The sequence below is a fragment of the Palaemon carinicauda genome, chromosome 2 (genome assembly GCF_036898095.1).
Source record: "Palaemon carinicauda isolate YSFRI2023 chromosome 2, ASM3689809v2, whole genome shotgun sequence".
NCBI lineage: Eukaryota > Metazoa > Arthropoda > Malacostraca > Decapoda > Palaemonidae > Palaemon > Palaemon carinicauda.
In genome coordinates this window covers 113658310-113683094 of record NC_090726.1, presented here as the reverse complement: position 1 = coordinate 113683094, position 24785 = coordinate 113658310, and the positions used below count along the sequence as shown (strand labels likewise).

The following is a 24785-nucleotide window of genomic DNA, read 5'->3' as shown; positions in this document are numbered from 1 at the left end:
ACCAAGATTCTCTGGTCTACTTCAGAGTTAGACCATCTGCTCAAAGGCGTCTTTAGAGCCTTCGAGGTTTTCAATTTCCTCGATTGGACTCTGGGAACCTTGAGCAAGAAGGTTTCTGCTCTTAAAGAAGGTGACTCTTCTAGTTTAATCCATATCATATCCTATATGGATAAAGCGTTACGGGACAGATCAACTGAGTAGGCAGCGATTTTCACAGCAGGAATACTTAAGAAGAGAGCCCAGATGTGTTCGTTTCTGTCTCTGGGGGTTACTCCTTTTTAGAAATTGTAATTGCTATATGCTCCGCTGTCTTCCTCTCTTTTCCACAAGATCTAATTAGAGAGATTTCTTCCGCATTGACTCAGAAGGCCACCCAAGATCTAGTCTCAAAGACGGCAAGAAAGGTCTTACTATCTTCCTTCTCTAGCTGCAAACCTTAGGATGATACACCTTTCCCTAAGTTTTCTCAGCCTTTTCGAGGAAAAACTTCCAGCAGGGGTAGCTCTAGGCCTGATGGAAGGAGAGCAAAGAGGAGAGGATTTAGGACAGGCGAAGCAGAGTCTGACTGCTTTCGCCTTCAGGCAGCAGGAGCCAGACTACATATCTTCTGGCAAGCGTGGGAGATGAGGGGGGCAGACCTTTGGTCAGTTCAACCCCTAAAGGAGGGTTACAAGATCCCTTTTATAGGGAATCCTCCTTTGGTTTTAACCCCAGTAGATCTCTCTCCCAGGTACAGAGAGGAGTCAAAGAGGCAAGCTTTACTACTTCAAGTGTCTCTCTTGTTGGAGAAGGGGGCCATAGAGAGGGTGCAGGACTTGCAGTCACCAGGTTTTTACAACCGCCTGTTCCTGGTTCCCAAGAACTCTGGGGGATGGCGTCCAGTTCTCGACGTAAGTATACTCAACACATTTGTCCAAAAGACGAAGTTCTCGATGGAGACTTTGGAGTCAGTTCTTGCAGCAGTAAGAAAGGGCGACTGGATGGTCTCATTAGACCTCCAGGACGCTTATTTTCACATCCCCATTCATCCGAGCTTCAAGCATTACCTGAGGTTCGTATTCAAGGGGGATGTGTTTCAGTTTCGAGCCCTGTGTTTCTGCCTCAGTGCCGCCCCTCAAATATTTACGAAACTATGCTCAATGTAGCAAGGATTCTCCACTCGAGGCTTCAGAGCCTCTCTATATCTAGACGATTGGCTTCTCGGAGCTCGCTCTTACGATCACTGCCTGAAAGATCTTCAGATAACATTGAATTTAACAGAAGAATTGGGTCTTCTTGTCAACAAGGACAAATCTCTTCTGACAACATCACAAAAGATACTCTATTTGGGGATGGTGATTCGGAGTTGAGGTTTTTGGGCTTTTCCGTCTCCCTTAAGGACGGAACGAGCCATCATGAAAGTGCAATCTTTTCTAAAAGAGCAGAAGTGTTCTGCGAGGAAGTGGATGAGCCTGTTGGGAACCCTCTCCTCGTTGGAACAGTTTGTCTCTCTAGGAAGACTGAATCTTCGACCTCTCCAATTCCACCTCAATTATCACTGGAACAGGAAGAAGGATTTAGAGACGATGTGCATTCCAGTCACGGAGTCCATAAGAAGCTGCCTTCAGTGGTGGAATGATCCAGACAAGTTTCAAGAAGGTTACCCCTTAGTACAGAAGAACCCAGACCTTGTGTTGTGTTCCGACGCCTCGGACTCGGGGTGGGAAGCAACACTGGGCAAGCTGGAAGTTTCCAATATTAAACTTAGCCGGTGATCATATAAGCTGCAGCTCTGCTGCCCGACAGAAAAACCTACGGTCAAAATACGCCAGCGATCGCTATGCAGGAGGGGGTTTACATCAACAGCGCCATCTGTCGAGCAGGTACTTAGTACTCCAAGTAAACAAAGAACCAATTTTCTCTCTGTCGTGCCACCGGCAAGACCTACTAAATTCGCTGTTGCTTACTGGATTGGTTTTCACAGATTTTGGTGAAGTACACATTTCTAGTTATTAGCTTTCGCTTTGCAGAGGTTATCTTCAATACTTCCTTGCATTCTTTTATTGATTTTTGGATTATTTGTTGACGACTTGGATAGATTTTGAATTCCCCTTTGACTAATTCAAGATGGCTGACCCTTCTCAAGTCCCTAAATACAGAAAGTGTAGTGCTAGGGACTGTTTAAGGCGTCTTCCGAAGGCCTCTATCGATCCGCACACCGTTTGTTCCAATTGTCGGGGTAAAACCTGTCAATTGGAAGATCGATGTGAGGAATGCGTTGGGCTTTCGGAATTCGATTTTCTCGAATTCCTGAAATATTCACGTAGGCTAGAGAGAGATAGAGTCAGGAGAAGTTCATCTCGCTCCGTTGATTTTTCCTCTCCCCATGCCCCACAACCTATTCCTTCCCCTGTAGTGGTTGCTCCTGATCCCCCTTCTAGCACTCAACAACCTTCGATGGCAGATATGATGCGTGCCATCCAGGCTCTGGGTGAGAGAGTCGAGTCATTGGCGAGTGACCGTAACCAACTCATGGCAGACGTCAAGGAGTTGAAGGGTAAGAGTGCAGTGGGTAGTGACAAAGTGAGTGGTAGTGTTGTGGAAAGTGTTAGTGTTGCGCTTGAGGGTGCGTCTGTTCGTGCCTGTCGTCCTCCCAGTCCGGGACCTCTTGCAAGCTCCCAAGCCCAGGGGAGAAGCAATGTCGTACGACCAAAGGGTTCGACAGGCTTTAATCAGCGGACAGACGTTCCCTCCGTGGTTTCGGACGTATCTTACCAAGATCGCCCCACCCACAAGAAGACGAGAGAGCCCATTTATTCCTCGTCTGCGGAAGATGTTTCTCGGAAGAAACAATGGACCAAGGTCTCACGGCCTCTTAAACGCAAGTCGGTCCCTTCCGCGCAAGTCCAACGGCCCAGTTGTAGCCACTGGGTCAGTTCGGACTCGCTGCAGTCTTCCGATGACTGCACACCTCCTAAGAGAGGCAAAGCGGTACCGCAACAGGCAGTAACACCGTCTGTTGCCGCACCTGCTACTGTAGACCCTAAGTGGTCTTTGCTGCAGACCATGCAGACGCAGTTAACGTCTTTAATGCAGGACTTTCGTGCGGAGAAGGTTGACGCTGCACCCGTTAGCCTACAACCAACCACGGTTGTGCGTCCAGTGGACGCTGAGGCTACCTTCTCCCGCACTCCAGCTGTGAGAGTCCCGCCACCCATGCGCAGTGTACCCTGCCAGCCGCATGTTGACGTTCAGCGACGCACGGAACCCTCCGTTGACGTTCGAGAGTTACAACAACAACCTAAGTTGTTTTGTTTTGACGCGGTGCGTCAACCTCCGCAACCCAGTGTGGTTACCACTACTCGCCCACAGCAGACTAGACAGTCAGGAGTAGACGCTTTGCGCCCCCGCGCTGCTATGGTTGTTGCCAGCTCACAGACTGGCCAACAGTTCCATGACGTTGCGTCCAGTGCAGTCACGCATGCACCCGTGCTGCCGGACTCAGCTGACCAGCCAATTCCTACTCCTTTGCCGCTTCCTCCTCAGTATTCAGACGATGGACTCTCTGATGATGACGACGCTGCACACCTTGACGACCCGCACACGGACATCGACGAACCCAAGACCACGCCTCCCTCCTTGGACTTTAGGAAAGTTCTTGCACTGTTCAAGGAGATGTATCCTGATCAGTTTGTTTCTGCAGCCCCACGCTCTCCTCCATCTGAGTTCGCTTTAGGCACGCAGTCATCCGCGCCTGCCTTTACGAAGCTCGTCCTCGCCCGCTCGTCCAAGAGAGCTTTAAGAGTGTTGGGAGATTGGATGCAGTCCAAAAAGCACCTTGGGAAGACAGCATTCTTGTTTCCCCCTGCGAAACTCGCTTCCAGATCGAGCGTCTGGTATGCCACGGGAGAAGTTCTCGGCTTGGGAGTTCCTGCCTCTGCCCAGGGCGACTTCTCAAGTCTAGTAGACTCTCCCCGCAGGCTAGCCATGAGACACTCCAAGATTTGTTGGACTCCTTCAGACTTAGACCATCTGATGAAAGGAGTGTTCAGAGCCTTCGAGGTTTTTAACTTTTTGGATTGGTGTTTGGGAGCGTTGAGCAGGAAGACCTCCCCTTCTGACAAGGAAACTTCCATGCTCATTATGTCCTGCATGGACAAGGCCATACGGGACGGTTCCAGTGAGCTTGCGGCTTCGTTCGTTTCCGGGGTTCTCAAGAAACGGGAAAACCTTTGCTCCTTCTTGTCAGCTGGAGTAACACAATGTCAGAGATTGGAACTTATGTTTGCTCCTCTCTCAAAGTGCCTTTTCCCAGAGGAGTTGATCAAGGAAATTGCTGCCTCCTTGATTCAAAAAGACACGCATGACCTGGTTGCGTCATCCGCCCGCAAAGCCACCCCTTTGCCTACCGTGTCTAGACCCAGGATGGATACTCCAGCGTCAAGATTTATTCCGCCCTTTCGTGGCAGAGCCTCCAGCAGAGGAGGTGCTCGTGCCGAAGGTAAACGTGGGAGTAAGAAGAAAGGTACCAAGTCCTTTAGAGGCAGAGTCTGACTGCCACCTTCTTCAGACAGCAGTGGGAGCCAGACTCAAGAACTACTGGCAGTCCTGGGAGAACAGGGGCGCAGATGCACAATCTGTGAAGTTGCTCAGAGAAGGGTACAAGATCCCGTTCTTGCGCAAGCCCCCTCTAGCAACGACTCCCATCGACCTCTCTCCCAGGTACAGAGAGGAGGACAAGAGACTAGCTTTGAAGCAAGAGGTGTCTCTCTTACTAGAAAAGGGAGCGGTAGTCAAAGTCCGGGACCATCAATCCCCGGGCTTCTACAACCGTCTCTTCTTAGTGGTAAAGAAGACAGGAGGGTGGAGACCGGTGCTAGACGTCAGTGTTCTGAATGACTTTGTCACAAAGCAGACGTTCACCATGGAGACGACAAAGTCTGTTCTAGCAGCGGTCAGGAAGGAAGACTGGATGGTCTCTTTAGACCTCAAGGACGCTTACTTTCACGTCCCCATCCACCCAGATTCCCAACCTTTTCTAAGGTTCGTTTACGGGAAGGTTGTCTACCAATTTCAAGCCCTGTGCTTTGGCCTAAGCACGGCGCCTCTTGTCTTTACGAAACTGATGAGGAATATTGCCAAATTCCTGCATTTAGCAGACATCAGAGCCTCCCTCTATTTGGACGACTGGCTTCTAAGAGCTTCATCCAGTCGTCGCTGTCTGGAGAATCTAAAGTGGACTCTAGATCTGACCAAGGAATTGGGTCTCCTGGTCAATATGGAAAAGTCCCAACTGGTCCCATCCCAAACTATAGTGTACTTAGGGATGGAGATTCACAGTCAAGCTTTTCGGGCTTTTCCGTCGGCCCCCAGAATAAGTCAAGCCCAAGGATGCATCCAAAACATGCTAAAGAAGGACCGATGTTCAGTCAGACAGTGGATGAGTCTGATAGGGACGCTTTCATCACTGGACCAGTTCATTGCGTTAGGGAGACTGCACCTCCGTCCCCTTCAATTTCACCTAGCTGTTCATTGGAGAAAGGACAAGACGCTAGAAGCGGTCTCGATCCCCATTTCCGAGAAGATGAAGTCATCACTGACTTGGTGGAAGGACAACATCTACCTCAGAGACGGTCTGCCCCTGGCTGTTCAGACCCCCAACCACGTTCTCTTCTCGGACGCATCGGACTCGGGCTGGGGTGCGACATTAGACGGTCGGGAATGCTCGGGCACTTGGAACTCGGATCAAAGAACGTTACATATCAACTGCAAGGAGCTACTGGCAGTTCATCTGGCCTTGAAAAGCTTCAAGTCCCTCCTTCTAGGCAAGGTGGTGGAGGTGAACTCAGACAACACCACGGCCTTGGCGTACATCTCCAAGCAAGGAGGGACCCATTCTATGACGTTGTACGAGATCGCAAGGGACCTCCTCACCTGGTCAAGAGATCTAAACCTGTCTCTAGTAACGAGGTTCATTCAAGGCAACATGAATGTCATGGCGGACCGCCTCAGTCGGAAGGGTCAAATCATCCCAACAGAATGGACCCTACACAAGAATGTGTGCAAGAGACTATGGGCCACATGGGGCCAACCTACCATAGATCTCTTTGCAACCTCGATGACCAAGAGGCTCCCAAATTATTGCTCGCCAATCCCGGACCCAGCAGCAGTTCATATAGATGCTTTTCTACTGGATTGGTCCCATCTAGACCTTTATGCATTCCCCCCGTTCAAGATTGTCAACAAGGTACTGCAGAAGTTCGCCTCTCACGAAGGGACAAGGTTGACGTTGGTTGCTCCCCTCTGGCCCGCGAGAGAATGGTTCACCGAGGTACTTCAATGGCTGGTGGACGTTCCCAGAACTCTTCCTCTAAGAGTGGACCTTCTACGTCAGCCACACGTAAAGAAGGTACACCCAAGCCTCCACGCTCTTCGTCTGACTGCCTTCAGACTATCGAAAGACTCTCGAGAGCTAGAGGCTTTTCGAAGGAGGCAGCCAGGCCGATTGCTAGAGCAAGGAGGACATCCACTCTTAGGGTCTACCAGTCGAAGTGGGAAGTCTTCCGAAGCTGGTGCAAGTCGGTATCAGTATCCTCAACCAGTACCTCTGTAACCCAAATAGCTGACTTCCTATTATACCTGAGGAAGGAAAGATCTCTTTCAGCTCCCACGATCAAAGGTTACAGAAGCATGTTGGCAGCAGTCTTCCGTCACAGAGGCTTAGATCTTTCCAACAACAAAGATCTACAGGACCTCCTTAAGTCTTTTGAGACCTCGAAGGAGCGTCGTTTGGCCACACCAGGTTGGAATTTAGACGTGGTACTAAGATTCCTTATGTCAGAAAGGTTCGAGCCACTACAATCAGCCTCCTTTAAAGATCTCACTTTAAAGACTCTTTTCCTCGTCTGCTTAGCAACAGCTAAAAGAGTCAGTGAGATACACGCCTTCAGCAGGAACATCGGATTTTCATCTGAAACGGCTACATGTTCTTTACAGCTTGGTTTTCTAGCCAAAAACGAACTACCTTCTCGTCCTTGGCCGAAATCGTTCGATATTCCAAGCCTTTCTAATTTGGTTGGAAATGAACTAGAAAGAGTCTTATGCCCTGTTAGAGCTCTTAAGTTCTATTTAAGACGAACTAAACCTTTACGAGGACAGTCAGAAGCTTTATGGTGTGCTATTAAGAAACCTTCTTTACCTATGTCAAAGAATGCAGTTTCCTATTATATCAGACTGTTGATACGAGAAGCTCATTCCCATCTGAATGAGGAAGACCATGCTTTGCTGAAGGTAAGGACACATGAAGTTAGAGCTGTCGCAACTTCAGTGGCCTTTAAACAAAACAGATCTCTGCAGAGTATAATGGACGCAACCTATTGGAGAAGCAAGTCAGTGTTCGCGTCTTTTTATCTTAAAGATGTCCAGTCTCTTTACGAGAACTGCTACACCCTGGGACCATTCGTAGCAGCGAGTGCAGTAGTGGGTGAGGGCTCAACCACTACATTCCCCTAATTCCATAACCTTTTTTAATCTTTCTCTTGAAATGTTTTTATTGTTGTTTTTTGGGTTGTCCGGAAGGCTAAGAAGCCTTTCGCATCCTGGTTGATTTGGCGGGTGGTCAAATTCTTTTCTTGAGAAGCGCCTAGATTAGAGGTTTTGATGAGGTCCTTTAGTATGGGTTGCAACCCTTGATACTTCAGCTCCTAGGAGTCGCTCAGCATCCTAAGAGGATCGCGAGGCTCAGTAAGGAAGACGTACTTAAAAAGGCAGAGTAATTGTTCAAGTCGACTTCCTTACCAGGTACTTATTTATTTTATGTTTGTTATTTTGAATAACTGCTAAAATGAAATACAAAATACTTAGCTCATAATAATGTAAACATGTAATGCTGGTCTCTACCCACCCCCCTGGGTGTGAATCAGCTTATATGATCACCGGCTAAGTTTAATATTGGAAAATGTTATTTTTATTAATAAAATAAATTTTTGAATATACTTACCCGGTGATCATATATTAAAGGACCCTCCCTTCCTCCCCAATAGAGACCCAGTGGACCGAGGAGAAAATTGGTTCTTTGTTTACTTGGAGTACTAAGTACCTGCTCGACAGATGGCGCTGTTGATGTACACCCCCTCCTGCATAGCGATCGCTGGCGTATTTTGACCGTAGGTTTTTCTGTCGGGCAGCAGAGCTGCAGCTTATATGATCACCGGGTAAGTATATTCAAAAATTTATTTTATTAATAAAAATAACATTTTTGGGGTTGTGGACAGAGGTTCAGAAGAACTTCCACATCAACCAAAAGGAATTGTTAGCAGTCCTGTTGGCCCAAGAAGCTTCGAAGGTTCAGTTCTGAACAAAGTGGTGCAGGTCAATGCCGACAATACCACAGCATTGGCTTACATTGGCAAGCAAGGAGGAACCCTCTCGATTTCCCTTTACGAGACGGCGAGGAATCTCCTCATCTGGGCAAAGGAAAGAAATGTAGTTCTGGTTACAAGGTTCATCCAAGGGGAGAAGAACGTGATGGCAGACAGCCTCAGCAGGAGAGGTCAAGTCCTACCCACAGAGTGGACATTTCATCAAGAAGTTTGCAAGATTCTGTGGCGACTTTGGGGTCGCCCTTGCATAGACCTTTTCGCGACCTCAAAGACAAAGAGGCTAGAGACGTTTTGCTCCCCAGTGCCAGATCTCAAAGCAGTACACACGGACGCATTCCTGCTAGATTGGTCCAATCTAGACATGTATGTTTTTCCACCTTTCAAGATCCTTTTCAAGGTGTTACAAAAGTTTGTGTCAAGTGAAGGGACCAGAATGACTCTAGTAGCCCCCTTTTGGCCCTCAAGAGAATGGTTCACAGAGGCACTGGAATGGATGGTGGACACTCCAAGAAGCCTTCCATTAAGAGTAGATTTACTCAAACAGCCCCACTTGGAAAGGCGCTATCAAAGTCTCCAAAATCTTCAGCTACCTGCCTTCAGACTATCGAAAAACTCACAAGAGCTAGAGGTTTTTCGAAGGAGGCAGCTAGAGCTATTGCAAGAGCAAGAAGGTCTTCGACCATCAGGGTCTATCAATCCAAGTAAGAGCTTTTTAGAGAATGGTGCAGAGTCAACTCTGTTTCCTCATCCAATATCTCTGTAACTCAGATTGCTGACTTCCTTTTATACCTGCGAAGGAAGCGCAATTTTTCATCATCCACCATTAAGGGATACAGGAGTATGTTGGCAACTGTATTCAGGCACAGAGACTTGGACCTCTCGAATAATAAAGACTTACAGGAACTTCTTTAATCTTTTGATACATCAAAGCAGCGTCACCAGGATTCACCAGCTTGGAATCTGGATATAGTCCTGAATTTACTTATGAGTGACAGGTTTGAGTCCTTGCACTCAACGTCTCTTAAGGACCTCATGATGAAAACCCTTTTCTTGGTTAGTCTGGCAACAGCCAAGAGAGTTAGTGAAATCCATGCGTTTAGTAAAAACGTGGGCTTTCGAGATAAAGCTATATGCTCATTGCAGTTGGGCTTTCTCGCCAAGAATGAACGCCCTTCTCAACCTTGGCCTGAGGCTTTTGAGATTCCAAATCTTTCAGATGTGGTTGGTGAAGAGTTAGAGAGAGTCCTATGCCCAGTGAGAGCCCTGAAGTTCTACCTGGACAGAACGAATGAGTTGCGAGGCAAGTCGGTAGCCCTGTGGTGCTCGGTCAAGAAGCCCTCCTTGCAGATGTCAAAGAATGCCCTGTCATTCTTCATCAGACTTTTAATAAGAGAGGCTCATGCACATTGCAGTGAAACAGACTTGAGACTTTTAAAGGTCAAGACTCATGAAGTTAGAGCTGTAGCAACCCCAGTGGCCTTCAAACAAAATAGATCGTTGCAGAATATTATGGACACAATCTTTTGGAGGAGCAAATGTGTGTTTGCTTCACACTATTTGAAAAGTGTCCAGACTCTTTATGAGGACTGTTACACTCTGGGACCATTCGTAGCAGCGAGTGCAGTAGTGGGGGAAGGATCCACCACTACATTCCCATAATCCTAATACCTTTTCTTTTCTTGGAAATTTTAATTTGTTTTTTATGGTTGTCTTGTGGAGATTGCGACAGTCTTTCGCAATCATTGATTTGGTCAGGTGGTTAATTTTGTTTCTTGAGAGCGCCCGGAACTGAGTATTAGAGGAGGCTCTGTCACATAGAGGTATGTACACCAGTTTGACAGCTCCTAGAGATCTTCAGCCCCCTTGAGAGGATTGCTGGATCTCATAAGGAAAGTGGACATAATGGCAGAGAATCATTGAAGTCAACTTCCTTATCAGGTACGAACCCTTAAGCTTGTTTTTTTATTAACTCTTAAGCAGAATTCCAACTATATTGGCTGTCTCTAACCCTCCACCAAAAGTGTTAATCAGCTATATATATAACTACCAGGTAAGTCTTGTGTTTAAAAATGTTATTTTCATTATAAAATAAATTTTTGAACATACTTACCTGGTAATTATATATAATTAGATTCCCACCCTCCTCCCCTCTAGAGACTAGAGGCATGGAAGATATGATGAATCATGGAATGGTTCCAGGTACCTCGCTAGGGGTACACCTGGCTATCCAATCGGCGATTGGCTCAAGTTTTGAATTTTCTACCGTGACGTCAGGGACATAAGCTATATATATAACTACCAGGTAAGTATGTTCAAAAATTTATTTTATAATGAAAATAACATATTATTATTATTATTATTTAAAAAGCTACAACCCTAGTTGGAAAAACAGGATGCTATAATTATGCCCAGGGGTTCCAACAGGGAAAATAGCTCAGTGAGGGAAGGAAACAAAGAAAAATTGAATATTTTAAGAAGTGCAAAAACATTAAAATAATACTGTATCTATATAAAAATTTTAACAAAAGAGGAAGAAAAATAAGATAGAGTAGTGTTCCCGAGTGCACCCTCAAGCAAGAGAACTGTAACCCAAGACAGTGGAAGACCATGGTACAGAGGCTCTGGCATTACCCAAGATTAGAGAACAATGGTTTAATTTTGGAGTGTCCTCCTAGAAGAGCTGCTCACCATAGCTAAAGAGTCTCTTCTACCCTTACAAAGAGGAAAGTGGCCACTGAACAATTACAGTGCAGTAAGAAGAATTGTTTGGTAATTTCAGTGTTGTCAAGTGTATGAGAACAGGAGTATATATGTAATTAATAGGCCAGACTATTCGGTTTGTGTGTGTGTAGGGAAAGGGAAAATCAACCATAACGAAAGTGAAGGATCCAATGTACTACTGTCTGGCCAGTCAAAAGACCCCATAACTCTCTAGTGGTAGTATCTCAACAGGTGGCTGGTGCCCTGGCCAACCTAATACCTTTGATTAATTTAATGTGTGTAATCACAGGAAAACAATCAACCACATAGGTGTTTAAGGTAAAGGGGAATTACAGCGGTTTATGAAAAGTGATACATCATTGGGGTCATATTATGAGGTCCCTCCCCTCAGTCAATAAAGATGCAGACCTGGCTCCTAACAGTAAAAGTTACATTGGATGGGTGTGGTTAGGTGGAAGACTTGCAGATCGACTAAAGCAAGGAACAGGAGAAATTCGATCGTATTTTACTAAATCACAGATATGGCTTAATTTAAAATACCACTACCTAATACTGTACAGTAATACCTCTTGATACGAAAGTTTTTGTATATGAAAAATTCATTATACTATAAAGACCTAATCCATGAGGGGAGCGAAGTAGATGCGGGTAAAATTCAAACTGTAATTATTGGTTCTCTGACAGTCTTATATATGGCTTGTGCAAGCGGTATGTACTACAACACCTCCGTCTCCATCGCCTCTTTGAGAAAAGAGAATGTGTTTTCTCAGTACTCTTCAATCCCTTATGCTTAATCTATAAATATACATACATGTATCAATGAAAGGAGGAAAACATAAGGAACATCATGACATAAATTTCAAATGAAATATTGTAATAGTTAGACGGCAGAAGATGTATTTATTACTCCTCCCTCTTTACTTTATTAATTGTTGCTTAATTTGACAGATTACATAGTGTACTTTACAGTATGAGTATACCTGATGCAAAGATAATTTCTTTCTATGAATAATACATAATAATATCTGCACAAGTCTTCGTTTGATATGAAATGAAGATTACAAAATATTGAAGAAACACACAGCCTCCTGAGTTTTTTGGAGGCCGTACAGGACTTCCCCTTAATTAGTGGAGCTGTTTTAACGCTCAGGTAGATAGGCTATGTTTAGATGGTCTATAGACACCCAAGGGGCATGGCCCTCCATTTGAATTTTGAATGCTTTTTCACTTCTTTCTAATACACTGTATGGGCCTCATACGCAGGAGAAAGAGGTGGGTGGTTATAGTTAACTTAAACGAACACATGAGGGACATTGAATAAGTTCGGTGGCATATATCTTTTTGTGACATCGGAATATGACTTGTTTTGCAGGCATGATTTTTTCTATGGCATTTCGTACATCCGCCAACCTCTGCGGCTAGTTTCTAACTGGAAGGTCATCCGCTGGTATTCATATTACTTAACTGCAAAATACTTAAGCTGGCTACGTATTAAGTGCCGCAAGCGTGGTGGTACGGAGACCCAGCAGCACCCAGGGTAGGTTGCGGTGCCAGTGTTGAACTTAACACCTAGCCATAAGAGATGCCTTTAGCATGCGGTGGAAACGTTCCACCATGCCATTCGCCTTGGGGTTATATGCTGTAGTGTGATGTAAGGGTAACGTGAAACTTGTTCCTCTATCACTCAATGGTTTCTGGGACACCGTGTTGAACCACCCTCTGAATAAGAGCCTTTGCACAACTCTTAGCCATTGGCTGAGAGAGGGGGGGGGACCACTTCCAGCTTCCTTATATTTCTGTCAACTATTGTAAATAAGTATTGGTATCCCTCTGACGGAGTCAGGGGACCCGCTATATCCACATGGATGTGAGCTAGACATCTAGCTCATAACTTTAATTTTCCCATGCCAGTTTATAAGTGCTTGCTTACTTTCGCCTTCTGACAAGAAACACATTCCCTCCACAAAACCTTTATATTGCTTTTCATATTCCTCCATAAATATCTCTGTTATTATTTTCCTTGTTGAACGACCTGATGGGTGAGGAGATTATGTACATTTTCAAAAGCAGCCTTTCTGAAAGGCAATGGCAGGTAAGGGCATGCTTTTTCTGTAATTATTTCACACTCTAGGGAAAGCCCCCCAACTTTATAAGAAATCCACTTCAAATTATTATCCTCACGAAGGAGGTGTACTAATTCTTTGTCATTCACTTGATATGTTGTAATATCATTGTAATTTATTCCAAGTTGCAATGCATTTATGGCATTCCGTGAAAGGGCATCCGCCATTTTATTTGAGTTTCTCCTAATGTATATCATCTGGCAGGGGAACTCCACGATGGCTGAGAGCTGCCGTTGCTGACGGGAGACCATGCATCTGTGGCTTTAGTAAATGCGAGGAAGAGAGGCAGATGGTCCATCTGGATAGTGCATGGCCTCCCATTGAGGAGATGGCGGAATTGGCGTACGTCCTTTTGCACCACCAGCAGCTGTGTGTCGAAGGTAGAGTACTTCCTCTCTGGGCCAGTTAGTGTCCTACTGAAGAACGTGAGTGGCTGCTTTCCATTTGACGTCTGTTGCTCTAACACGCCTCCAATGGCAACGCTGCCGGCATTTGTTGTGAGAAATAGATATCCATCAGGAGAGGGATATGCCAACCTTGTACTGGATACCAGGGCTCTCTTGGTTTCAGTGAATGCCTTCTAAAGTAGTGGCGTCCAGTTCAATTTCTTCGGTTTCCTTTGAATGGCGCCCTATAGTGGAGCCATGATTTCTGCAGCATGCGGCAGCAGGAAACGGTGATAATAATTTATCACACCAGCAAATTCTTGGAGATTTTTGACATCCTTGGGGATGGAAAAACTCGATGGCGGCCACCTTCTGCAGGAGTGGAGAAATCCCATCTGTATCGAATCTGTGTCCCTGGAACTCCACTGAAGACTTTGCCTACTCACATTTATCTAGTCTGACTACGAGACCATTTTCCTTAAGGCGTTATAGTACTCTACGGATGTCCTGAATATGCTGCCTGAAGGAATGGCTTAAGATAAGTATATCATCGACATACACAACAACGAAAGGCATGTCTCCCATGATGGAATCCATTAAGTGCTGAAATGGTGGCACCTGCAATCCTGAGACCAAAGCAGGTGAAGTTGAAAGGGTAAGTGGAAAATGCTGTAATTACAGTATGGCAATCTTAGGGATGTCTTTTGTGACAACTGGCCCTTGAAAATAACCTTTGAGAAGATCTAGTTTGGGAAATATTTGGCCCTGCATCCATTGTTCTCACTCCACTAATCTTCAGTTCCCTTCCATTCGCGGTGATGATTGTAGGTCCTTTGTACCTCCGGCAGGAGGCGTTACTTGACGAATGTGTGACAAATGATCTGCGGGCGCCAGTGTCCACTAGGAATTTCATTCTCGACTTGTCATCCCCTATGAAAAAGGACACTGGCGGCTTAACACTATTGACTGACCCATGCAGATATTGTTACCGATGATTTGGCCCTCTAGCAGGGCCCTCACTGACTTTGGAAGAAGGATCTTTGTAGGATACATGACTTTTGCTCGGGGCTGCGGCAGGCTGTTGCAGCCCTACATTCCATTTGTTCCGTAACTGAAATACAAACCACGCTATTTACATGGGGTAATTACTTCGGCGTAGCTGAAATGACGAGCCATAAGAATTTTAACGAGGGTTCACTACCCCTCCGCTAGTTAGCGGGGGGTTAGGGAGGGGTAGCTTGCTACCCCTCCCCCTCACGCACACAGTGAGTGCTTCACTTTACTTTGGCTCGGAGAGACGATAGACCTGTCTGCGCTCTCTTCCGTTTTTGACTGCCATAATCTGTTTTGCTTTTTCTTTCAGTGTGTGTTTGAAGTTGGCCTCTATTCTTTCATCATGCGTACGTGCCCTGGACAAGCCGGCCGCCCTTGTGGTACCTTTATGTCGGCCTTGGACACCGATCCTCACTCCTTATGCCCTCAGTGTAGGGGCAAACGGTGTGATAGGTCTAACGTATATATCCAGTGTAGGAAGTGGTCTACCTCCCAGTGGGAGAGGTTTGCCCGGCGATGCAAGAAGAAGGCTAAAAGGGATATTTCTCCTTCAGAGGCTTCTTTGAAGAGAGAAAATCCCAAGACTTCTTCCGTAGCCCTTTCCTCCTCTGAAGCTCCCACTCGAGTGGTCTTTCCCGAGAGGCCGGCGAGTGGTAGCGTAGACCGTATTGCTGTTGACCGATCCCGGGGTGCGGGAGAGGTAGTTGCCTCCCATAGTGAGGCAGCTGCCCCTCCTCCCCCGGAGGAGGATTTAAATATTGATTTTCCTGTTAATAATAATGATTTATTACAGCTTTGGGCTTCCTTGGGGCTTCAGGATTCGCCCTCCAGGGAAGCCGTGTTTGACATGATCAAACTGGGTGCGGCTGTTAAACAATCGCCGACGATAGCAGAGATAGATCCTCTGTCGGTCGTTGACGTTGTTGTGACGGAGGCATCGAGTGGTTCTGCTCAAACTCCTCTGCCTGTTGTTGCTGAGGTAGCTGAAGGCTTAGGTTCCCCCTCCAAACATCCTTCGAAGGAGGAACTAAGTCCTATGGTCTCTTCTGCCGTTGATTCTCCCCCCTGGGGGAGTTCACTAACAGAGACTCCTCTGCGGAGGCCCTACGAAGGTCAGAGTTCTGATCCAACGGCCCCTCGTGGGCATATAAGGCGGAAGGCTCGCTCTCCCCTTCGCCGTAGAGGCCTTCCTTCTCCTCACAAGGGAGTTAGGAGGCGCCTCTTCGGCTCGTCATCCCCGCAGTCCTCTGCCGAGGAGACAACTCACCGATCACCGTTCCTGCCAGCTACCACCTTAGTCCTCTCCAGGGATCGTTCTCGTTCCCCGTCGGAGGATGGTCGTCCTTCGGGACCTTGTATCCAGTCACCCTCCAGACATGCTGTCCTGCCTTCTCCTTTCAAGGAGGATGCGCGCCACGTGCCATCTAAACCTGTCATTGCGCAGGCACCGGTCCCTTCGGGGCAAAAGGGCAATGAGCGCAAAACTGCGCATCATTCCCTTGCGCGCCAGGTTATACCTGCGCGCCCTCCTGCTGTTGCCGCTGACCCTGATTTAGCGCCACGGCGCTCACCTGCGCGCGTGCGCGCAAATGTTCCAGTTAAAAGCCAGGGTTCTCCTGCGCGCCCACAACAAATCGGCGCGCCCTCGCCCATCAGCTGTTCCTGAGATAGCGCTCCCGCGCCCACCTGCGCACACGCGCCCAGCAGTTCCTGACAAATGCGCGGTCCAAGAGGCACCTAAGTTAGCGCACAGGCGCTCACAGGTGTCTCTAGACGACAAACGCGCGGTCCAAGAGGCACCTAAGTTAGCGCACAGGCGCTCACAGGTGTCTCTAGACCCCCAACACTCTTATACTACTAAGAGTGATGCGCGCCAACCTCGCCCTGTTCCTGTTATAGCGCAAACACGCGCGCTTCTACATCACAGCGCGCAGTCCAGGAGGTTCCCAAGATAGCGCACGGGCGCTCACGGGTTCCCCTGGACTCTCTGCTAACTGCGCGCAATATAAAAACTGCGCACAATGTTCCAGTAGCACGCGAGGTTCCAGCTGCGCGCCCAGTTCCAGTCGCGCGCGACGCGCGCCCATCCCAACAGCGCACACCAACACGGCCAGTTCCTGCTGCGCGCCCATCGCAACAACGCACACCTGTGCGCCCACATCCTAATGCGCGCCCGGCTATCTCACGATCGCCTAAGGCAGCTGCACAACCTGCACACCTCTCGCCTGCTCGCCAACGCGCGAAATCGCTATCGCCAGGCGACGCAATCGCGCCCACGCCCGGTCGTTACAGACACGCGCCAGCATGCTACCGCGCACTCGCGCTCATCAGTAGCCCATCAGCCCACTGCGTGCCCTTGCATCCAGCCTTCTACCCCTCCTCATAAGATAGCTCCTGTGTGCCAAACGCCTTCGCCATCTCCTACGCGCGCCCGCGCCCCCTCCTGCACTCCCCCGTAACCACACGCCCGCGCCCTCAACCTCGCACGACCACGCCCACACTCACGTGCGTGCGTGCGAGCGCGAATATCCTGCTACGCATGATTCATTTACGCGCGATCCAGATCAGGGCTTTTCACGCGATCACCAGCGTGATCGGCGCGACGATCACCAACGCGATCACGACCGAGTTACATCTGGGGTACAGGCGGACAGGTCAACATCGCGCTCCCCTCCCCGCAAGCGCAGAACAGCGCGCTCGCCGGAGGAGGGGAGGTTTCCGGACAGGTCGAAGGATCTTTCTTCTTCCTTCATTGCAGATTCTCAACAGGCGAACCCTCGTGTCGACTCCTCCAAGGGATCGAACGATCCCCTTCCCTCCAGAGGGAGTATCTGACAGCGCGACTGTCAGCCAGCAGCCCTGGTTTGGTACCATTGTCAGAGCGCTTATGCAGGCAATGAAGCCTGTGCTTTCTGACTTGGCAACTTCCTCCCCCCTGAAGAGGAAGAGAGGAGTCCCAGACGTGATAACTTCTCCAAGGACTATCCTGTCCCCTCGCAAGTCCTTACGTAAGGCTCCTACCCCACCTCAGACTTTCTCTCCCTCCTCTGCGGATGAGTATTACCCATCCTCAGGAGAGCCGGAAGATCCGGTTCGTTCCCCCATCGCACCAATGGGGGAAACTCCGCCGCGTTCTGGGGGAGTCCCTCTTGAGAGACTCTCCAACCGGCAAGTGTCCTATTCCGCAACTGAGATCCTAAGCCAGGAGAAAGTTGCGAAGTGTGCCATGCAGGCAACTTCGTGGATGGACATCTGGCTGGGATCTCTGGGCATCCTGGTACGTTCTGAGGACCTGTCCAAAGAAAGTACCAGGAAGGCACTGGAGACATTCTTACTCTCAGGCATGCGAACCATTGAGTTTCTGGCCCATCAAGTCTCAAGCTTGTGGGTCAACACGATTCTCAAGTGGCTGAGAGGTTCCACCAGAAGGTCCCCAGTTCTGATGTTAGCAGGCTCAGACACTCTTCCGTTCTCGGTAAGAGCATGTTTGAGCCAGAGGAAGTCCAATCAGGACTCCCTCATCCACAAGGCCCTGACATCGAGGGCTTACAAACCTCCAGCAGCTCAGCAACCCCGTCCAGCTAAGGACACTAGGAAGACAACGACAACGACAGCGAAGCAGAAGGTGTCTAAGCCCTTTCCTACCAAGGGCAGAAGGGGCAAGAAGTCCTCCAGGGGAGGAGGCAAGAATCATAGAGGGAACGGCCGAGGCCGTAGACGCTAGGATTGGCAGTCCCCCTGCATGTCCACCATGGGGGGATGCCTACAAAGTTGCTCGACAAGGTGGCAGCAACTCGGGGCAGATACCTGGACGATTTCCGTAATCAGTCCGGGTTATCGCGTCCCGTTCATCTCATGTCTACCTCCCCTGACAGCGAATCCAGTGTCATTGAGCTCCCTTACCATGTGATCGGTAAAGGGACAGGCCCTCCTGGCAGAAGTCCAGACCATGTTGAAGAAGGACGCTCTCCAAGAGGTTGTGGACAGGTCCCCAGGCTTCTACAGTCGACTCTTTCTTGTGAGAAAGGCGTCTGGAGGCTGGAGACCAGTCATCGACCTCTCGACACTGAACGGGTTTGTCAAACAGACTCCGTTCAGTATGGAGACGGCAGACACGGTCAGGCTTGCAGTGAGACCACAAGACTTCATGTGCACACTGGACCTGAAGGTCGCGTACTTCCAGATCCCAGTCCACCCGTCTTCAAGGAAGTACTTAAGATTTTGCCTAGACAACAAGATCTACCAGTTCAAGGTGCTGTGCTTCGGTCCCTCCACAGCACCCCAAGTGTTCACCAAGGTGTTCACCCTGATTTCATCATGGGCTCACAGGATCGGCATCCGTCTCCTCCGTTATCTGGACGACTGGCTGATCCTAGCAGACTCGAAGGCAACCCTTCTTCGCCACCTAGACAAGCTTCTCGAACTTTGCCAAGATCTAGGGATCATGGTAAACCTCAAGAAGTCCTCTCTGCAGCCCTCTCAGAGACTGGTATACCTAGGCATGGTCATAGACACCAATCTCCACAAAGCCTTCCCATCAGACGACAGGATAGCAAGGCTGAGGAAAGTCGCGAGACCTTTCCTCACACGAGAAGAACTTCCAGCTCAAACGGCCATCTCTCCTCCCTGGCCCGTCTGGTTCCCAACAGTCGCCTCAGAATGAGATCTCTCCAGTGGCGACTCAAGTCGCGGTGGAATCAAGGACACGATTCTCCGGACACCCTGATCCCTATGGGATAACTGGAACAGACGGATCTCCAGTGGTAGGTGGCAGACGAGAACCTATGAAAGGGAGTGGATCTTCTCGTCCTCCCCCCGGACTTGATGTTGTTTTCGGACGCATCAAGGAAGGGGTGGGGGGCCCACGTTCTGAACTACAGGACCTCAGGCCTGTGGTCAGAATCAGAAAAGTACCTTCACATAAACCTGCTAGAAATGAAGGCCGTGTTCCTGGCACTTCAGAAGTTCCACCAAGTCCTGGCGGGCCACTCTGTGGTAGTGATGAGCGACAACACCACAGTGGTGGCTTATATCAACAAGCAGGGCGGTAACTTTTCAGAACAGCTATCCCATCTTGCAGTAGAGATACTGAGATGGTCCGAAGTCCACTCGATCACACTAGCAGCTCGCTTCATTCCGGGCAAAAGGAATGTGCTCGCCGACAGTCTGAGCAGAGCGACACAGATAGTGAGTACCGAGTGGTCTTTGGATCCTCAAGTAGCCAACAAAGTCCTGACTTTGTGGGGTTCCCCGACTGTGGACCTGTTTGCTACAGCGCTGAACCACAAGCTCCCGCTGTACTGCTCCCCAGTCCCGGATCCCAAGGCTCTCTGGCAAGATGCCTTCCAACAACTGTGGGACAACATCGATGTGTACGCCTTTCCCCCGTTCTGTCTGATGAGGAGAGTACTCAACAAGACCAGAATATCGGTCAACCTTTCAATGACCCTCATAGCTCCGTTCCCAGACCTTCTGCAACTCCTTACGGAGCCTCCAAGGGAACTCCCTCCACGTCACAAGCTACTCAAACATCTTCCACAAAGCCGTAGCTTCGCTTCGATTTCACGCCTGGAGACTATCCAGCATCTCCTCGCAGAGAGAGGATTTTCGCAACAAGTTGCGAACAGGATGTCTGGACACCTACGCAAGTCATCCGCAGGGGTCTACCAGGCGAAGTGGCGAGTTTTCTGTGGTTGGTGTCGTGGAAGGGGTATCTCTCCACTCGATGCCACTATTCCAGCAATAGCGGAGTTCCTCGTGTATTTGCGGGAGGAAATGCGCCTTTCAGTCTCGGCAGTGAAAGGCTATCGCTCAGCCTTAAGTCTTGCCTTCAGGCTCAAAGGAATGGACATTTCTTCCTCGCTGGAACTTTCTCTTCTCATACGAAGCTATGAACTTACCTGCCCTCAGTCGGAAGTGAGACCCCCTCCTTGGAATGTGGTTCGAGTTCTCAGGTCTCTAAAGAGACCTCCCTACGAACCACTACGCCAGGCTTCAGATCGCCACCTTACTTGGAAGACGGTGTTTCTGCTAGCTTTGGCCTCGGCCAAGCGAGTCAGCGAACTACATGGTCTCTCATACGGCATCGCCCATTCAAGAGGATGGGGGGAGGTAACGTTCAGCTTCGTCCCTGAGTTTGTTGCCAAGACTCAGAACCCGGGAGTGCCGGACCCTCGGTTCGACTCCTTCCAGATTTTGAGTCTCCGTTCTGTAACAGATGACCCAGACCATCTCCTACTTTGCCCAGTAAGGAGTCTGAGGTTGTATCTTAAGAGAACAGCTGCAGTTCGTCCCCAGGTTCAAGCCTTGTTCGTGAGCGCTGGGTAAACGAAGAAAAGGGTCACCAGGAATACCATCTCAGCCTGGATTCGCAAGGTAATACACCTGGCCTTGAATCCTGACCCTTCTCCGTCACGTCGCCCTAGAGCGCATGATTTCAGGGGCATAGCTACGTCCCTGGCCTTCAAGAAGAATTATTCAGTGACGCAGGTCCTGCAAGGTGGGGTGTGGAAGCGTCAGACGACCTTCACAGCCCACTACCTGCAAGACGTGACCCACAGGAGGCTTGATACATTTTCTATCGGCCCTGTGGTAGCTGCACAACAGCTGGTCTAAACCTCAGGCTCCTTAATGGACAAGTAGCAGAAGGTTGAGGGCATTGTTACCCGGTTTTAGTCTGCATGAATGAAAAGGTATGTCTGGCCCTTATTCTTTTCTTCATCCTCCCCTCCCTTGGAGAAAGCAGCATCCTGGGTTCTCTGTACAGCTGACCTCAAACCACTGCAGGTAAACCATGCTTCCTTGTGTTCCTAGTATTAAGTGTAATACTGTCATGTTCCCATACCCTGACGAGGTGGTATTGGGAGAGTCCTAGCCTAGATTTCCATCTGAGGAACTCCAGGGCAACTTCCTAGGACGAGTCACTTTTCACCTTCGCACACACCTTGCGTAGGCCGCAGCAGTTTCACAGCCGCTAGCGAGGAGCAGGGATTCCCTATTGTCTGAGTACGTAAACACTCGAATATGGAATCCCCGGGCAAGCCAAAGCCAGTATGGCAGGGACTTACCACCCTTCCTAAGGGTTAAGTCACCCCATGTAAATAGCGTGGTTTGTATTTCAGTTACGGAACAAATGACAAATTCGTAGATAATTTGTATTTTTCCTAACTATACAAACCTTAGCTATTTACACATATTTGCCCACCAGCCCTGTCCCCCGGGATAAGTCCTACCTCTAAGTAAAGTGAAGCACTCACTGTGTGTATGAGGGGGGAGGGGTAGCAAGCTACCCCCCCGCTAACTAGCGGAGGGGTAGTAAACCCTCGTTGAAATTCTTATGGCTCGTGATTTCAGCTACGCCGAAGTAATTACCCCATGTAAATAGCTAAGGTTTGTATAATTAGGAAAAATACAAATTATCTACGAATTTGTCATTTTTTAACATGTAGTTGCAGGGCTTTTCACAATATCTGGCTGCAGTACTGAACTTATGATGGTAGAAACAGAGGCCATCCCTGCAGGCCTGAGACAAAACTCCTCTCTCCTCGCCTCCATGGCGCCATGATTCCAACGAATACCCACGCCCCTTACTTGATGCCAATGATGGAAGCTGACGAGTACGGATTGGGGGCACCTGCTCCTACTCGCTGCTGCTGCTGTAGTCTTCCATCCTTTCCTTTCTTCCTTTTTCCCGTGTTTGCCCGGCGAATTTTTGCATGCTGCTTTGGCTCTAGTAGGATGTTGTGAGGCTCACAATCTTATTCATAAATTCTGTTAGTGGCAGCGACGATGCTTCATGCGCTGCTGGCCTTACCGCTTATGGTAATCGGGTGATGGTTGCTTCCCGTAAGATGTCAACCTATATTGCTTCTCTGTTGGCTGTGGGGGAAGGGTGAGCAAACTTTGTAACTTGTAACAGGCGGGGTTTGCCTTAGTATCTGTCATAGGTAGATAGAATAATATAAAAAAGAATGTTAAAACATGTGAATTTTCTACTCTTAAGAGGCAGAGAGAGGAGGTCCCGCTAGTGTTTACTGGAAACTGTCACCGTCGTTGATGGAGATCAAGATATTTATTAGATGTGCCTAGATCAGCAGACCTTGGGCATAACGATCGTCTGTTTGTAGCAGTCCGAGGGCGCCAGCGTTATGAAAGGACCCATAGGACAAGGAGAGCAGTGTTGTCGCCGAAGAATATACATTAACGGAAAATAAACACGTCTCGCTTCAATTATAGCGCCATATGGATCATGATTACACCAGCAGAGCGTTCGTGAAGATGTTATCAAAGAGGTGTGGTTTTAAGGAAAACCAATGAGGATGAAGAAAGAAAATTTCCTTATATGGAATTGTCCATAGTTAACCCTTCCCATACAGGGGTAGGGGTATATAAACTTCAACGAGAACGAGAGAAGGGAAGTACGAAAAGTAGAACGAGAGAGAGAGAGAGAGAGAGAGAGAGAGAGAGAGAGAGAGAGAGAGAGAGAGAGAGAGAGAGAGAGAGAGAGAGAGAGAGAGAGAGAGAGAACAAGCACAGGGAAAGAGAGAGAACGTAAGGGCCAAAATGCAGACGTGACCAGCCTTACGACAACTTGTCCGAGATGTGAGAACGAGTTGACCCCTGCCGTTATTTTCAACCACGAAACGCCCAGACCTGAAATATCTACGTTCCTGTCAACCGTCGAGAGCTGCTGTGAAGAGTACAATCTTTTAAGTATTATTTGTCTACTTTCTTGACTGTTCCCCTATTTGCTGGAGTGTAGTTTAATCAGATGATTTTCTCTGTTTAGTTCAGTGCTTCCTAAGTACTCAATCAAGAAACATTGATCTTTGACTAGTTGTAAATAAAATTATGTTTTCTTTTGCGAGTTTTCTTTCTATATTCCCTTTTTTTCAATGTGGGTAGTGGTCGATCTATCCTAATTTAATTAATCAATTCAAAAGAACCTGGTTCGATCCCCACGAGGATCGTAACAGTATCCCCCAACGGGGCGTATAGTTGTCTGAAAAAATCCTTGGCCCTCTCCTGGGGGCCGCTGAATACATCACTAGTAGCTGCGCCTTGATATCGTCGTATAGGATGGGCCTTGGTTGCTACCGGTACCAAGGGTTAATGTGTCTCCAGACGTCATCAGGCAAAAATTCCAGGCGTATGTCTGTCATACGTTGTGTCTGTGTAATCTGTCGAACCACACCTCAACGCTGTGGGGTGTGAACAAGAGAAGCTTCCTTTGGGTAGGAGCGGCAGCTGCCTGTTCGGTTTCTGAGCCGCTCATGTTTGATAGATCAGCTTCGGGGTCATTACTCTAAGGGGCGTGGCTAGTTATTGGGATCATAGCGCCATGGTGGCGAGGAGAGAGGAGTTTCCTTTCAGGCCCACAGGGAGGGTCTCAGTTTCTACCATCGTAAGTTCAGTATTAAAGCCAGTTATAGTGAAAAACCCTGCAACTGGATGTTGTGAAATGGAACGTAGGGGTGTTAGTCATCGACTTAGGATTGTTCGACTTTACGACAATTTTTTCAGGGTAATGATGTCACAAGTCTATCGGAAATACTATGCTAATAGGAGAAATATTTTTTTGGGCTTAGGCCATGTCGTGCTGATGGAAGTTCCTTCATAAGTAGCTTCCTAGGTTATATGTGACTACAGTGATATATCCCAGAGAATTTACCGAAGGTATCCAGAATTCTAACTCCTGGAGCGAGTATCCCTTAAGAATTCCTAAAGGGATATCGCGTAAGGACGTACAGTATCTTGACACATCTCACAGCTATTTACACCCCGAATAGCGTTTTCACTTCGAGAGGGAAAAAGTGGCAAGAAAAATAGAGTCGTTAAAGAGGTAAACACTCGACTCTCCTAATGTACTGTAAATAGTTCGCCCAATCGCCACCGCGAGGCGCCACCAAGCCATTCTTTCGTTAGTAGCTTCGGTGACCGGTGTTTTTCCTGTGTTATCTCGCTATTTTGAAAGCTTTTTCATCGCTGTGATGGATTCCCCTGCTTCATCAGCATCTGGAAAGTTAAGTAATAACTTTGAATTGTGTAAATGTAAGCTCTTGCCAGTTTTGCTTTTTGATTGAGATCGTGATTAACGTAACAAGAGCTGTTGCCAGCCGGATGGCGTCATGTACGCGATCGTT

At 48.2% G+C, this 24785-nt stretch overlaps 1 protein-coding gene across 2 annotated transcripts in view; it reads left to right on the top strand.

Annotated features, from left to right (window-relative positions):
* The window catches only part of LOC137626535 (nucleolar protein 9), a 538921-nt gene that overhangs the window by 77989 nt on the left and 436147 nt on the right, over positions 1–24785 (top strand). The window lies entirely within an intron of this gene.